A 17,785-nucleotide genomic window follows, 5' to 3' on the forward strand; every position below is an offset into this window, starting at 1 on the left:
CTGCGCACCAGAGCTTGTGCTTTTAATCTTCAAGTTCCATACCCTTGGTCTAATTCTGGAAAGCGCACATTTGCTTACTCTGCTGCCACTCTTTTTAATTGCCTTGACACTGATCTTAAGCAAATAGCGTGTGTATCTCCTTCTTCTATTATTTTTTCATCTAGATTAAATAATTTTAAGCATAAACTCTTTATCTTATTCCTTACGTTTGCTAGTAACGTTTCTCATCTTGAAGAATTAATGTGTTATGATTGTCGTTTTTCTCTTTATTGTTACTGTATTAGAAGGTAATTAGTTTATATCATCTTATATCTATGTTAAACCATACATTTGTCTAGTTCTATTTTGTCTCTTGATGTAGTCGTATATTACTGTATAGGCATTGTTTTTATATGTGTATTTTGTATTGTAGTGTAGGCCGTAAGTTAGATAACTCATTGGGTTATTACGTCACCTTCGTTAAGTAAAGAATATTGTATTGCACACACGCGAAAATATTGACATAGTTCCAGATGTTATTATTTTCCATTGTTACTTCCTTCTGTCAGCGCAAAACCAACGGGGTGCATATAAATTTGCTTCTCAGGAATATTTAGGCTGTACACGTGACCAGCCGATGCCAGGGCCTTTTCCCGCCCCACCCATTTTTTTGAGGGAAAAGCCCTGGGGACGAGGTTGGGTAATACCACCTCTGCCTCTTACGAGTCTATGACAGCAACGAAAGGTTTAGGGAAGAAAACGAAATATCTGCTCATCTATCACGCTTTTCTTTAAACTTTCTCTGCTTTCACTTCACAAGAAGTGATTGGATTGTACGTTCTATTGGTAACGTGAACGGCAACGCGATAAAATTTACTAAAACCACCTGAGTCTTACGAGTTAATATCATATCGCAAATATTTTGAAACACGAGGAGAGAGTTTTCCAGTAATTTTTTTAGTGGCGTTCCCGCTGTCAAAGTGCTAGGATCCTACTATCACGACCAGGACGACAAAAACATCGATATCAGTTCAGCTAAAGAGCTGGATGAACATTTAATGCTGTTGTCCTCTTTTCTACCACTGTCTTTGTGTTGAAACTTACCCAAGCACATTGTCCCGTCGGCCGACTCCTGAAAACCTTTTGGACAATTACAAGTCTTGTTGTCTTGAGACATTTGGAATCCATTTGGACACTTGCAGTAGTAACTTCCTGGGTTATTGACACATGCATGGCTGCAATTGCCTTTAAATTTCTGAATACATTCATCAACATCTGTGAGAGGCCAAATTAATACAAAGTTATTATGTATTACTAAACGTAATATGACTTGTTAATGCCAATCTTAACGGTTGCTGCATGGCAATACGCCAGGGTTATTCTACAAGTAATAAATTTCGACGACTTCAAAAAAAAATTGCACGCATTATTTTACAACTCAAATTTCAGAGGAAAATAAAATGCTACTTACCCAAGCACATTGTCCTGTTTGCCGAATCCTGGAAACCTTTTGGACATTTACAAGTCTTGTTGTCTTGTGACATTTGAAATCCATTTGGACACTTACAATTGTAGCTTCCTTGAGTATTTACACATTCATGGCTGCAGTCGCCTTTAAATTTCTGGTGGCATTCATTTACATCTGTGTGGGAAATCAAATTGGCACGGGTATGATACACTGCTCTGCAATAAGCAAGGCTTGTTCTTTCGTTGTAGAGAAGGAAGAATAAGAATCTCGAACTTATATACTACTATATTTAACAATTATTCGCCGAATACGAAGTTATTATTTTTGAATAATCCCCGAGACGTAGACAAGGGCATTATTCAACAATATTAACTGAGGCTGACGTGAATAATTGTTTTAGTATATTCACGCGAAGTGATCTCAACAGAATCGGAAAGGAAACCATAAAACCATTAAAAAACGATTAGTTTGATTGACGGGTGAATTCATGCGTGAACACGAAGCCGTAAACAGTGGATGCGCAAAAGTTAGATCTTTACAGTATCTTCAAACATGGCAAATGATAGTTTTAATCTTTTTGTAGGGGAGTTTTGTAAGCTTTAGCATCAACGGTTTATTTGTTTCTGTCAACTCACCGTGAATGAGAAAGTTTTCTTTGTCGCTTCTTGCAAAAGCTGTTAACAGCGGCTACGATCAAGGTGAGCGTTGTTTATCTTTAAAGTTCTTTGCCTTGTTAAGTTGCTGGCACGTACAATTTTCAAAAATATTTGCCTTCCTCTTTTCTCCATAAATTAACTTCTATTTATAGGCAAAATTGTTCTTGCGAGAAAATCCTGAAATCACAAAACAGTGACAAAGCGACCTCGTTTTCCTCTGAAGTGCTAAACATAGCTTCGAGCGTACAAAAAGTCGGATACAGTAAACCACTTCACAATAAATCACGCTGTTTAAACACCATGAAGTCTTTTCTTGCCTTCAAAGTCATCAGCACTTGGATATTCGTGTATTTTCAAAAACGCTTTCCTATGAAACTTTGGCAAAACACCCAGTTCACGACAGCGATTTTGTTCTGCTTTATATTCACCGCCTAGCGCGGTGAATATAACGTCATAGTCCGAGATAGCTATAACCAGTCAGATTGCTTGAATTACCAAGATCACTGAGTGTGTATATAATAAATATATATAAATTTCTACTGGAAGAATGAGCCTACTGCAATATGAAGATTATCTGCCCTTACATGACGAAAACTGCGAGAGTCAGGCAAATATTTTGAAGATGGGGGATTTTACATTCTATGTAAGTATGTCTTGGGCTTGTACACTTACATTAGTTTAATAGACTGAATGAATAAAATACTAAATAAATTGAAATCGGCTCTCGTGTTATATGAAGAATTATGATATGCAGACGATACTCAGTCCTATCAAATGTCGAGGATTATTAAGATAGTAATGATCAATTTTTGGGTGTTTACGCATTCGTGATGACAGCCACCTTTATCATCTTCACATTCATTGATATCTGTGTTGGGTACAAACGATGATTATAGTTAGAAAAGATTTGATACCATTGTTTACTTTGGCTGTAGTACTGACATGTATATTTATATATAAACTAGTTATAGTTATCACAAAGTGCCAACGAGCAAAGATTTTACCTATACGCGTGCGCAGTTCAATTACAGCAATTTATGAAAAAGGGATTGAATTTAATTCGATTGCATCACAGGTGGCCCAAGCTCGAATATGACAATCGGCACTGTTGCGCAACGTTCCAAATAATATATAGATTTAGCCAGGGCTAAAAGCGAAGCTCCCATTAATAAATTTATAAATTAAATCAAACACATTCATGTGACTTTTGAGGGAAAGGCTAAATGATTTTAAAGAAAAATAATTTGCAAACAGCTTGTCCAAGCGTGAAACAAATCTGACATCGATTTAATAGCCGTATATGTACACCCAAACGATAGCAATCATCTTCGATAAGTCAAGAGCCATAATGGCTCTTGATCACAGTAGATTAGCCAATTTACACATTGTAATTGAAAGGTTGGATTTCTTTGTCTAAAAGGGAGGCCAAAATAAAAAATCAAGCCGAATTTTTTGTTCGACAAGTTTACTTTACAAGATCTGGTGACGTGTACGCCAGCCATACTTTTTATACATCACATCTGAGGTGAACAGTACTATGACGCGGTGTTTTTTTAGTAAGCTTATTTACCTCGGACACAATGCGGATTTTCACAACTATGCAGAAAAAATTCTTAGTACTCATTCAATAATCAGGACGATCGAATTACGCGTTTCCTTTGCAAAACAAATTACGGAATTGACTTTATTATAAAACGTTTTCATGAAGAGAATTCCATAATGTCGGGACTGTTCAGTAAGAACAATCTGCTCCTATCTGGTATGAAGGGCAATAATGGGCTTTCAGCGAAAACGTTATTTCCAAGATCACCTGTACAGCCATTCGGTTCTTACTTTTGACAAGCGCCATATTTGCAGTGCGAGCTGTCACGCAGTGTACGTGCGAACAACATAATAAAGAATTTATAATATTAATTCTTCAGTTAATGATTTTATTATTTGTAATCTTTAAAAGCGTTTGATACACGCGGCATTTTGAGTACTCCTGGTGTTCAAGTTCGACTGAAATTAACCCGCCAAGGGATTTTAAAAAATTGCAAGAGACACTACAAACAATCAATAAAAGAAATAAAATGCGGTGAAACATTTACAGAGACAACAATTTTTATCCACGACGACAAGTATTGAGATTAAAGTGTCTCTGAAAATCCTGAGTCATGTGAGTCTGAACATATAAACAATCTTGCAGATTTATGTTATAAAGCCGGCTTTCCAGTGTTTGCTATTTTTCAAGATGAACTCGAGGCAAGAAAATCGCTCAAACTTTCTTTTTACAGCTAAAATTATAACTAGATATTGTTTGGAACCTTTTCTTTCTATTTGCGTTCAAAAAATGTCTGAAGGCTCTTTAAAGTTCTGGCCCCAGTAGTTCAAAAGTTGCGCTATCCAACGGATAAATCACTATCCCACGGATAACTGTTAGGGAAACCAATTGCGCTATCCAGTGGATAGTGACTTATCCGATTGATAGCGTTATCCACCTTTTGAACAACTGGGTCCTGTATTAAAGCTTTTCAAACCTGATACTAGGTCAGATCATTGTCTCAAATCTTACAAACGTGCATAGCCGTATAAACTACGCTAGACTTCATAAAACCAGAAAAAGAAAACAAAACAAAACAACAACAAACATGAAATAAAATAATTACTCAGGCTTACCAGTTGAGATGCTGCAGCTCCTGAAAGCCATCAAGTAAGGCCAACTTTTCAACCCTCTTACACATCACTGAGCGAGGTGAACACGATGCCACACAGGGTGAAATAAGGTGTTTCCGCAATTCGGAAATGTTGCGGAAACCTGATGGTTCAAATTTCCGTTGCGTTTCCGGGGGACGGTTACGACGGGAAACGTGTAAGATGAAAATGGAGGTATTGTTTCGTGTTTCCGCAGCGCTTCCGTTGACTTAAACGTGTCAGCTAGTTTCCATTGCGTTTCCGCAAGCGGTTTTTTACTGCAATTTTCTGGTTTGTATGATCAATCCCTGGTTTCTCATATCATAAAATTTGTTTTAACTGTACTGATTACGCTTCAGGCAAGATGAGGAATCATTGCATTGACCTAAAATATCCGAAAGAACAAAGATAGTCGCCTGCGCTAAACTACACGTCGTAAATACTGGAAAAGTGATAGATGATTCCCTCTGTCTTCCTTTTCTAAGAGATTCAAAGACGTGTTATTAAAATTATTAGCGCTCCAAACATTGAAGCGTAATTTGAAACAATTTAAAATAAATAAATGATTTTTTAACACGCTTGCACGCGTTTTGCCTCGCTCTGGAGGCGTGAATCTTAAGAGCATGCGTGCCTCGTTTTCACGTTGAATTTTGAATCGCGCGCCCTTTTGAACATTCTTCGCTGTCGGTTCGCCTTCCATTTTGGTGGTTTGTACATGCAGGGCCGTTTTTTGTGAAGTTGAGCGAGGAGAGCGTGATAGATGGCGGAGATAGACTGCAGGGCGGAATAATAGTTCGAAAAACTATTTAAATGAAACGCCAAATCCCATGGAAGCGGTGATGAAGGAGTTCAGTGTTCACTCTTGGCGACTCGAATGCACACTGAGTGTTTCAACAACCATTGAGAAGAAAGAACGCCTACTTTAAACTGTGGATCCTTGTTGTTTCGTAAGTACATTCTGAATCTCTTTTAAATATATAGAAGCATATTTAAGTTTATGTAATAGCTTTGGGAGCATTTCATCGATGTCGATCATAAAATTCGTTTTACATGTGAGCTTACATCCATGTTTCATGCGACAGCGAGTTGCTTCGTAACCTTTGTACGTTGCCTGTAGTTTCTTTAATAACATATACCTGTAAAGCACGTGTTTGTCTGATTTCTTTGACAATAAAGACATAGTTGCTGCCTCATCGAAAAAGAATTTTTCTGTATACTAATGCACATTTTAATGGCGAAGATGGCAGCTGTAAAACATTGAATCTCGAATGAGGAAACGGAATCACGGAACGGAGTACGGAATCAAATGTCAATGACAGAAAATTATTATTTAAAAATTCCTTGACACTGAAATGTACAAAACATTTCCACTCCAATTTCTGAGACTGTGGATATTTATCACAAAGATAAACCTGTACGAAAATAATATTTAATGTTCATATTAATTTTTTGCATACAATGTCCATTTCCTTACTAGATTCAAAACGACATATGCAATTTGCAGGGACCAGTGGGAATTGTTCAAAATTGAAATAAATGTAGTGCTTGTTACGATACTTGTAGGGTTAAAAGGAACCTTTTCTCTTTGTGTACGTGCACAATAAAAAGTTTTATATGATGGTGCGGAAAGGTTCTAAAAGTCTAAAATATAATTTCCTTACACTTCAATTTGTCGTTAAGCTTCGAACACAAGGATATATGTAACAGCTTTATTCGATGACAAAGCAACCTTCATTGACTCAAGTAAGACGCCCGTCTTTGAGAGGGAAGTCGCAATTCTATTTATCCATCTTTGAGTGGACAAAGTAGTGCTTGTGTCAATGATATTTCAAATGTTGCAACAGTCACCAGGAGATAAACAAGAATATTATTTTCAGAAATATTATTTCCTTACACTTCAATTTGTCGTTAAGCTTCAAACACAAGGATATATGTGACAGCTTTATTCGATGACAAAGCAACCTTCATTGACTCAAGTAAGATGCCCATCTTTGAGTGGGAAGTCGCAATTCTATTTATCCATCTTTGAGTGGACAAAGTAGTGCTTGTGTCAATGATATTTCAAATGTTGCAAAAGTCCTCAGGAGATAAACAAGAATATTATTCAGGAGTATAATTTCCTTACACTTCAATTTGTCATTAAGCTTCAAACACATAGAGATATATGTAACCGCTTTATTCGATGACAAAGCAACCTTCATTGACTCAAGTAAGACGCCCATCTTTGAGTGGGAAGTCGCAATTCTATTTATCCATCTTTGAGTGGACAAAGTAGTGCTTGTGTCAATGATATTTCAAATGTTGCAAAAGTCCCCAGGAGATAAACAAGAATATTATTCAGGAGTATAATTTCCTTACACTTCAATTTGTCGTTTAGCTTCGAACACAAGGATATATGTGACAGCTTTATTCGATGACAAAGCAACCTTCATTGACTCAAGTAAGACGCCCATCTTTGAGTGGGAAGTCGCAATTCTATTTATCCATCTTTGAGTGGACAAAGTAGTGCTTGCATCAATGATATTTCAAATGTTGCAACAGTCACCAGGAGATAAACAAGAATATTATTTTCAGAAATATTACTTCCTTACACTTCAATTTGTTGTTAAGCTTCGAACACCAGGATATATGTGACAGCTTTATTCGATGACAAAGCAACCTTCATTGACTCAAGTAAGACGCCCATCTTTGAGTGGGAAGTCGCAATTCTATTTATCCATCTTTGAGTGGACAAAGTAGTGCTTGTGTCAATGATATTTCAAATGTTGCAAAAGTCCCCAGGAGATAAACAAGAAGATTATTCAGGAGTATAATTTCCTTACACTTCAATTTGTCGTTTAGCTTCGAACACAAGGATATATGTGACAGCTTTATTCGATGACAAAGCAACCTTCATTGACTCAAGTAAGACGCCCATCTTTGAGTGGGAAGTCGCAATTCTATTTATCCATCTTTGAGTGGACAAAGTAGTGCTTGCATCAATGATATTTCAAATGTTGCAACAGTCACCAGGAGATAAACAAGAATATTATTTTCAGAAATATAATTTCCTTACACTTCAATTTGTTGTTAAGCTTCGAACACAAGGATATATGTAAAAGCTTTATTCGATGACAAAGCAACCTTCATTGACTCAAGTAAGACGCCCATCTTTGAGTGGGAAGTCGCAATTCTATTTATCCATCTTTGAGTGGACAAGGTAGTGCTTGTGTCAATGATATTTCAAATGTTGCAAAAGTCCCCAGGAGATAAACAAGAAGATTTTTTAGGAATATAATTTCCTTACACTTCAATTTGTCATTTAGCTTCGAACACAAGGATATATGTGACAGCTTTATTCGATGACAAAGCAACCTTCATTGACTCAAGTAAGACGCCCATCTTTGAGTGGGAAGTCGCAATTCTATTTATCCATCTTTGAGTGGACAAAGTAGTGCTTGCATCAATGATATTTCAAATGTTGCAAAAGTCCCCAGGAGATAAACAAGAAGATTTTTTAGGAATATAATTTCCTTACACTTCAATTTGTCATTTAGCTTCGAACACAAGGATATATGTGACAGCTTTATTCGATGACAAAGCAACCTTCATTGACTCAAGTAAGACGCCCATCTTTGAGTGGGAAGTCGCAATTCTATTTATCCATCTTTGAGTGGACAAAGTACTGCTTGTGTCAATGATATTTCAAATGTTGCAAAAGTCACCAGGAGATAAACAAGTAGACTTTTCAGGAATATAATTTCCTTACACTTCAATTTGTCGTTAAGCTTCGAACACAAGGATATATGTGACAGCTTTATTCGATGACAAAGCAACCTTCATTGACTCAAGTAAGACGCCCATCTTTGAGTGGGAAGTCGCAATTCTATTTATCCATCTTTGAGTGGACAAAGTAGTGCTTGTGTCAATGATATTTCAAATGTTGCAACAGTCACCAGGAGATAAACAAGAATATTATTTTCAGAAATATAATTTCCTTACACTTCAATTTGTCGTTAAGTTTCGAACACAAGGATATATGTGACAGCTTTATTCGATGAGAAAGTAACCTTCATTGACTCAAGTAAGACGCCCATCTTTGAGTGGGAAGTTGCAATAATTCTATTTATCCTTGTTTGATTGGACAAAATGGTGCTTTATTATACTTTCAATTTTTGGCCATCCGAAATCTGATTTCCAATGACTTTGACAAACGGCGCATTTCTCAACCAAAAACCCAATAAATAACCAGACATGAATAACAGAAGAATCTTGAAAGAAGCTGTATTTCATTTTGTAGATCCAGTGGAAAAAGACAGTTAAAAACATCACAAGATGACACAAAACTCGGTCAACTTCAGCTATCAGGAAACAAGTTTCTAGATGCTGCATAAAATTTCTGCATGAACTCACCTGTCAACTTTTGACCAACCAGAGCATAAACAGTGGAAGTAGAGCGTGACCAACACGTGACCATGGTGAGTCAAAATTAACTGCCTTCCCTACCTGTAAAAACTGGCTGAATTTTCACGTCCGAGGTCAGATTGGAATCAAAATCTTATTAGTACAGCTCATAAGCACAACTTATTTCCTATGCATTAAAAGGATTGAAGTTAAGCCTGCCTGCGATCATTTGAAAACTAGAAGCTTGTCAGCGGATAATCTCAAAAAAACACACTCGACCTCGATGGGTCGATACCTGAGCCCGCGATAAGGTCAGGTGGCACTGGTCAGTGGATATTGATCACAACATGGATGTGCAATATCAGGTTGCACCTGGGCTCCCAAACCAGCTAGAAAGTGTGAGATAAACATTGGTTCCCTTGTGGTACGGAAAGACGGTCGGAGGGTGGTTGGTGTACGGTCACGTGATTACCAAATTTTCTAGGATGGATAGATGTTCTTAGCTATGAGGCTACCCTCGCGCGCGCGTGGAGCTCCGCTTAAGGATTTGTTTGGGAGGAAAACAATTGTTTCTATAGCCTACAAATGTAAAAGGATTTAAACAAAAATCGGCTAACCTTGCTTAAGTTGTGTGTTTCTTTTTTCCTGTGTGGTTTCCGGGCCGAAATAAAGCCATTTAATGGGTGTTATTGTTACCGGTTTGCTCTCTCTATAATAGATTAAACCTTATATATAGAGAGAAAACCGTTTACAGTACAACGCATTTAACGGCCCTAAATCGGCCCATGGACCACACGGGAGAGACGTAACACACATTGTATGTAAAGTAAGCTGCTTTTTATTGAAATCCTTTCATTTTCGTAGGCTACAGAAACGATAGATTTTCCCCCATACAAATCCTTATATATCGAATGTTATTCAACATTGTCGATGCTCGCCGTTGCTCATATTTCGAGCTTGGACAACCTGTGATTGCATAAGCGAAAATTACCTTGAAAATAGTGCAAACTTATAGCAAGGGGCACACATTCACCAACCCACCTGACAGCCTGGCCAGTACCTCACGCATGAGCACAGCCATATCACGTGGGCAGTGGCAGCCATGGACAGCTGTTTCGCCCTTATTGGGGCTCACCAGCGTGGCAAAGACGTCGTTTATGGTGTGCCAATAAAGCCTTCGGAATTATTTCGCTTCAAAGGCACAAAAAAATTCGCGGCGTTATTATTTTTCTTAGCAGCATGCAATAAAAGATTCCAGCGGGCAAATACGCAGCCATACGCGTATGATGAATGAATCAAGAGTCGTAGATGACCGGACAACAGACGTGCCCTCTAATAATTCATTTTAACACGTGAACAGTAAGCTCGGACGTCAGCATACAAAGGCGCCACTGGCAGCCGCTCTCAGTCCATTTGTGAGCTTACTGTACCCTCCCAACCCATGATGTGAATGATGTGATGAGTGAAGGTTGACCACAACACCGGGGTGTACGTCCGCTACTCTTTTCGAGCAGTAGTGTGGGTTCTTCCCACAAGAGCCACATAAGTGTAAGTGCTGTGAGACGGGATCTACGGTTTTTCGTCCGGTTAGAAAGTCTAACCGTTTGCAGATGTAATTACAAAGGCAGCACTTTCCTCTCAGTTAATTGGACCCTGAGTGTTGGTCCGGCCGGGATTCGAACCCGTGACCTCCCGCTCAGCAGACCTGCGCTCTCCCAGTTGAGCCAACCAAGCGGCGGTTATGATGCAAATGCAAACGCAAATAAAGCGGGATAAACACGGGACTCACAAGCATGCATTGGGCTTGTGGATTCTCTGTTCTGTATCACGTGGTCGCTCGAAAACAATGCATTTTCTGTTCTGCATTACGCCATAAATAGTGCCTTACATTACTATATGTTACATCGATTCGAGACTTTTTCTGCCCCTGGAACTATCGCACACGGCTCCATTAGGCTGCCACCTCGCAGCCTCGAGTCTTCGCGAGGCTACTCTTTGGCAATAAAATGTCTTGTATTTTACTGTAGCTACTGCTACTATTACTCCTGCTACTACCACCACAACCAACTCTACCACCACCAAACTCTGCAAAATGAAGGACTCCTAATACTTACTGGCATAATTGAACCTGACAGTTTGAATGAACGTATTGGGGTCTTAACGCCGTAACACTCAAAGTAACAAAACGCTTGAATAGTTTTTTACTTTCTTTGCCTGGATCACAGTACATAGGGAACATATCAACGGAGTGAGAGCTTGAGTAAAGAGATAATATAACCCGCCAACCACGGAAAAATGTCTCGATATATCAAACTGTTAATTTTACAAAATTATACTAAAAGGAAAACATTCATGATCTTGACAGTTTTTAAGAAAGCATGTGAAGTATGATGACTACCTGGCGTTTCGGTACTTTCATCATTTTTATGTACAGCGAAGTTGTTATTTCTAATTTTATTCTATTTCATTTTAGTTAGTTTTGAAAAAAATCAACAACAACAATAATATTAACATTATTGTTATTGCTGCAAATACCAACTACTCCATAAGAAACTTGACGAAACTATCACGGCAATGACACGAAAAGAAATCAGAAAAAGAAACAGGTTTGGGAAGCAAAACTAACAACTCTGTTTATCTGCCACGCTTTTCGCTTAAGTTTCTTTGCCTTTGACTGCACAACTTAGACATGAAAATATTGAAATTTACGTTTTTACTGAGAACGTGAACGGCAAGGCGAAAAACTGTGCTGCATCAACCTCTACGATCTTTTATCATATGGTAACGGACTGCACTTTCCTTATAAGTCAATGTTCTTCAACTTAAAAGACACGACAAGATATTCAGTCCTAGACAGTACGCAGATACGAAAAGTGTCCGTAAAGCGGGCATAACGATATATGCGAGTTTGTTAGTCGGGACACCAAAAAGTGTCTGTCGTCCGTATTAAGTGGTGTCCGTATTAACAGGGTTATTTTTTGGGGAAAATAAATGAGCTTGTCGAGTGGACAAACGAAACTGTCCGCGATATGTGGGCGTCCGTATTAAGCGGGTATCTGTAGAGTTGGGCTCCACTGTACCACTACTATTAACAGCACCACACCCACCATCACCACTCCCACTCAAACTACCACTACCACCACTACAACTCCCACAACCATTACTACTAAGCAATACTGTTACCACAACCTCTACCACCAACACTTCTACTTCCACTACCACCTCTGCCTCTTACAAGTCGATGACAGCAACGAAAGGTTTAGGGAATAAAACAAATTATTATTCATTCAAATTTTTCCTCGTTTCTGATTGGTTAAATCCACACGCATAATTCACCATAACTAGCTGCTATTTACCAAATTTGGAAAAAAATTTGTCATATTGAACCGATGACGTCAAAATCACGTCAAAAGTGCAGCCTTGTTGCAGGTTATTGAACCTTTGACCGAGAAAACCTGGGGACGAGGTTGAGTTGTTTTGTTAGTTAGAACAAAATGGCGGAACTGTCGCGGAACATTTTATTCGTTTCACGGCGAAATATTGTCCAAAAACATACAAGAACAGCAAGAAGAGAGCTCGACGGACAACATCTGCTTTTTGAAGTATATTTGCAGACCTGAGCAGACCTTAATCTCCTAAACTTAACGATAAACACGCATTATCGATTTTATCGTCTTAGGTGGATAACACCCTCCTCGAGCAGCGAATTCTTCACATACTACTCAGCCTTATTCCATAATTGCTAAATATCTGCTCATCTATCACGATTTTCTTTAAACATTCTCTGCCTTCACTTGACAAGAAATGGTTTTTACGCTTTATTCGGAACGTGAACGGCAACGCGATAAAATGCACGGAGTTTCAAGAGTTACTACCGTCTCGCAAATATTTTGAAACACGAGGAGAGAGTTATCCAGTGATGTTTTTAGTGGCTTCCCCGCGGTCAAAGTGCTAAGTACCTACTATCATGACCAGGAAGACAAAGACATCGATATCAGTTCAGCTAAAGAGCTGGATGAACATTTAATGCTGTTGTCCTCTTTTTTACCTGCCACTGTCTTTGTGTTGGAACTTACCCAAGCACATTGTCCTATTGACCGACTCCTGGAAACCTTTTGGACATCTACAAGTCTTGTTGTTTTGTGACATTTGGAATCCATTTGGACACTTGCAGTAGAAACTTCCTGGACTATTGACACATAAATGGCTGCAGCTGCCTTTAAATTTCTCATTACATTCATCAACATCTGTGAGAGGCCAAATGAATACAAATTTATTATGTATTACTAAACGTAGTATGACTTGTCAATGCCAATTTTAACAGTTGCTGCATAGCAGAACGCCAGGATTATCCTACAAGCAATGAATTTCGACGACTTGAAAAAAATTGCACGCATTATTTTAGAACTGAAAAAAAAGGTAACGAAACAATGAACAGATTTTCATTTGCTTAAATTGAAAAAATACACTTTTTATTCTAAATTCTGGTAAAATGCCACTTTTTGTGTTTACCATGGTATTAGTTTTATAACCAGAATTTGAGAAATTGATTTAACAAATTTCAGGGGAAAATAAAATGCTACTTACCCGAGCACATTGTCCTGTGATTGGACTCCTGGAAACCTTTTGGACATTTACAAGTCTTGTAGTCTTGAGACATTTGGAATCCATTTGGACACTTACAGTAGTAACTTCCTGGACTATTGACACACAAATGGCTGCAGCTGCCTTTAAAATTCTGGTGGCATTCATTTACATCTGTGTGAAAAATAAAATTGGCACGGTATGATGCACTGCTCTGCAATAAGCAAGGCTTGTTCTTTCCTTGTATAGAAGCAAGAATAAGAACCTAGAACTTATATAATACTACTTTATTATATCTGACTGCGACTGGATTTATGAAAACATGGCTTCAGTGAGTGTCTAAGGGTCCTATGCTAAGTGCGTCCTTGGTACCAGGACTTTGACCTTCCCCACCTAGGACAATGAGTGACTGTTTGCACCTCCCACTGAACTCTGCAATTATCATGATAATCATTCTCAGCAGAGGCCTGATTCAGCTGGCTAGGGCAAATTAAGACCAAGGTACTCGCCAGTCAAAGCCTGTACTGAACACTGTTACGTTGCTTACCGAAGGGGTTTGTGTCAATGCAGCCCCCTCCCTACCCCACTAATTTTGACCCCAGGGCCTGATCCACCCACCCACTGTTAGGGCAGTCCCTGGGCTATCCAGCTGTACCGACCAAGACGGCAAGCCCCCAACATTTTTGGGCACCGGACTGGCCTAGAGCCGGGCTGTGGCCGGCGCCAGGCGAAAAACCATTGGCCACATTTTAACAAAAAATCAGACAGACATATATCCAAAATTTTCTCCCTTTCTGATTGGTTTACACCGCACGACTAGCCAGCTAGCGTTGTGCTAAGTTTGAAAGATGTTTGCTTGCATCTTATACAATAAACGTCAACAGTAGACTAGTAGACTGAAGAGGGAACGTCCAGATGTCACACAAAGTAGAGGCGCTGTGCCTCGGTTGTTTTAGAGTGCAGAATTGGGAAAATGGTGGGAGAATTCACACGATAAGCTTCAACAAAATAGTCGGAAATACTGCCTCACAACTAAAGCAAAAAAGCACAAAAATTTCTACTGGAAGGATGAGCCTACTGCAATATGAGGAGTCAAGCAAATATTTTGAAGATGGGGAATTTTACGAGGTCATTCTATGTAAGCATGTCTTGGGCTTGTACACTTACATTATTAGTTTAATAGATTGAATGAATAAAACACCATAAATAATTGAATTCGGCTTTCGTTTTATATGAAGAATTATGATATGCAAACGATAATCAGTCCTATCAAAGAAAATGTCGAGGATTAGTAAGATATAGTAGTGATCAATTTCAGTGAGAATCTATGAGGGCTACTAATTATGAAAGTTGAGCCTGGTGTCAAGTTAATACTTCCACTACCACTATCTTGAAGATTACTACATATTTAAGTTGCTCTAAGATTATTTCAATATCAATTAACATTTGCTATTTTATCACAGTTGCAAAAGATGTTACCCTCGCAGGTCGTCCTATTGTACAACTGAAAACCTGTTCGGCATTTGCAACGATAGCTTCCATAGGTATTTTCACAGTCGTGGCTACATCCACCTTTATTGTGTTGTTTACATTCATTTACGTCTGCATAGAGAATATATAATAGAAACAGTCAATAACTTGAGGAAATGAGTGTTAAACACCAAATAAGAGAAGAGAAGAAGAAAAAAAAAAAAAAAGAAAGCAATCAAAACACAACAACAACAACAACAACAACGACAACAAAAAAAGTACGAAACACCATTTTATTTCTTTTAATGCACGATGGTCATGCAACAATCAGTAAGTGTTGTTAATGTACTTGTCATCCTTTAAGTATCCAACATTAATAAGGAGACGTATCTTTAAGAATCCAAACTTTTCCGTTGCTTACCAACGCAGAATTTTCTGTAGAACGCTGCTGGCACGAATCCTGTTTTGCATTTACAAGAAAAGCTCCCTGGGGTGTTTACGCATTCGTGATGACAGTCACCTTTGTTATCTTCACATTCATTGATATCTGTATTTGGTACAAAAGATGATTATGGTTAAAAAAATATTTGACAATGTCTACTTTGGCTTTAGTACTGGAATGCACATTTATATAATATAATATATAGATTTAGCCAGGGCTAAAAGCGAAGCTCCCGTTAATAAATTCATAATTTAAATCAAACACTAAACCTGTAATCCACAAATCGGTTAACTTTAGGGCACATTCATGTGACTTTGAGGCAAAGGCTAAGTGATCTTAGAGAAAAATAATTTTACAGTCCAAGAGTGAAACAAATTTTACATCGATATGTACACCCAAAAATAGCAATCATGTTCGATCACAGCAGATTAGGCCTAGAAAACAAATTCTCCCCAAAACAAAATAAGCTAGTCGCCCACCACCTTAATTTTGTAAGGAAAATTCATAGTCTCCAACCACTCCTTTGGAGAGACTATGGGTGATTGGACAGCCCCGAAATATAATTTTATGAAACACACGATAGTCCTCGGTGGCAGCCAATTTACACGTTGCATTCCTCTGTCTAAAAGGGAGGCCAAAATAAAAAATCAGGCTGGACTTTTTGTGTTCGACAAGTTTACTTTACAAGTAAATCTTGGCGACAAATCTGGTGGCGTGTAAACCAGCCTTTTAAATATACTTGTTTCATCACGCCTGAGGTAAACAGTACTGTGAGGAGCTGATTTTTATCATACAGACCTCGGACAGAATTTGTTTATTTTAGCCCTATTTACATTTATAATTCTGCAGTTTTTCACAATTTTACTAGACAAATTGCAGTCATTCAATATCCAAGTCGATCGAAGCAAGCGCTTTCCTTGCACAACAAAGTATGGCATTGACCACATTAAAAACCGTTTTGATGAAGAGAATTCCATAATGCCGGGACTTTCAGTTAGAAAAATCTGGTCCTATGTGATATGCAGGGTAATAATTATGGATTTTTAGTGAAAACGATAAAAAAATTCCCCCAAAATCACCTTTTCGGCAAGCCGGACGAGTTCTCACTAATGACAAGCACCAACTAATTTGCAGTTCGAGTTACCATTTAAGCTTCAACATGACAGAGAATTTGTTACGTTTAGGTTTTATCTCCCTTTATTTATAAAACTGTTTTATATGGTTTTGTTATGTGTACTCTTTAAAAGTGACCGATATTTACGCGCGTCATTTTGAGTAGCTTTGAGTACTCCCGCATGCGAGGTGTTTATGTACGACTGAAAACAACCAGCGAAGAGATAGAGATAAAAATTGCGAGACGAGAGGGACTGACTACTAACGATCAATTATATAAATATAATTCGGTGAAACATGTACAGAGACAACAATTTTCATTCACGAAGACAAGTATTGAGAGTAAAGTGTCTCTGAAAACTATAAGTCCTGTAAGCTTATTTATATTTTAAGGACGGTGCCCACTATTGTTACTGCGCACATTTTCTGCGCATACCAAGGTAGTTGCGCGCGACGCGAAAGAAATGCGCAACACGCAGGACACGGGGGCTGGTTTTGTCTCCGGTAAGTCTGGGAGGTTCTAGTTATCTCTTGTGGAAAAGATGCGTCGTTTTTCAGCAGATGAAAAATAATTTCTATTTACCTTGTCAATTCTTTGAAAACCGAGGAAGTATGCGCATGTTGCTATTTCTACGTATGATCGATCTGACCGAACATTTTATAGTCAAGCAAAAGTCAGTTCTAAGATGTTACGCCTAGAGCTTGGGTATTACTAAGCATTGAAATTATTGACTCATTGGCAGCTTGTCGTGTAGATAGTATTTCTTAAGGTTTAATTTCACGCCACACATAATCTGGACATTTAGACATAGCTGCCATTTGGCTGTTTACAAACTAAAGATGGAAGGTAAAATAAAGTATTTCCATTCTAAGACTTTCTCAGGTTTAACAGACACTGTTAAGTCTAAAATTAACACTTAGAAACGAAACATAGTGAATGATTATGACACAGAATGCTACAGTAAAAAAAATCAAAACGAAATATATAAAATTATTATAGCCCAGTGCATATATGAG

The 17,785-nt window shown here is 38.2% G+C and overlaps 1 long non-coding RNA gene across 1 annotated transcript; it reads right to left on the reverse strand.

Annotated features, from left to right (window-relative positions):
- Window positions 1-1,528: 1,528 nt before the first annotated feature.
- LOC140930553 (uncharacterized) lies at window positions 1,529-15,729 on the reverse strand. The gene is made up of 3 exons (XR_012164868.1): window positions 15,635-15,729; window positions 15,223-15,345; window positions 1,529-1,621 (listed from the first exon to the last, which is right to left on the reverse strand). It is a non-coding gene; the product is annotated as an uncharacterized lncRNA (long non-coding RNA).
- Window positions 15,730-17,785: the final 2,056 nt, after the last annotated feature.

The sequence above is a fragment of the Porites lutea genome, chromosome 3 (genome assembly GCF_958299795.1).
Source record: "Porites lutea chromosome 3, jaPorLute2.1, whole genome shotgun sequence".
Classification (NCBI taxonomy): domain Eukaryota; kingdom Metazoa; phylum Cnidaria; class Anthozoa; order Scleractinia; family Poritidae; genus Porites; species Porites lutea.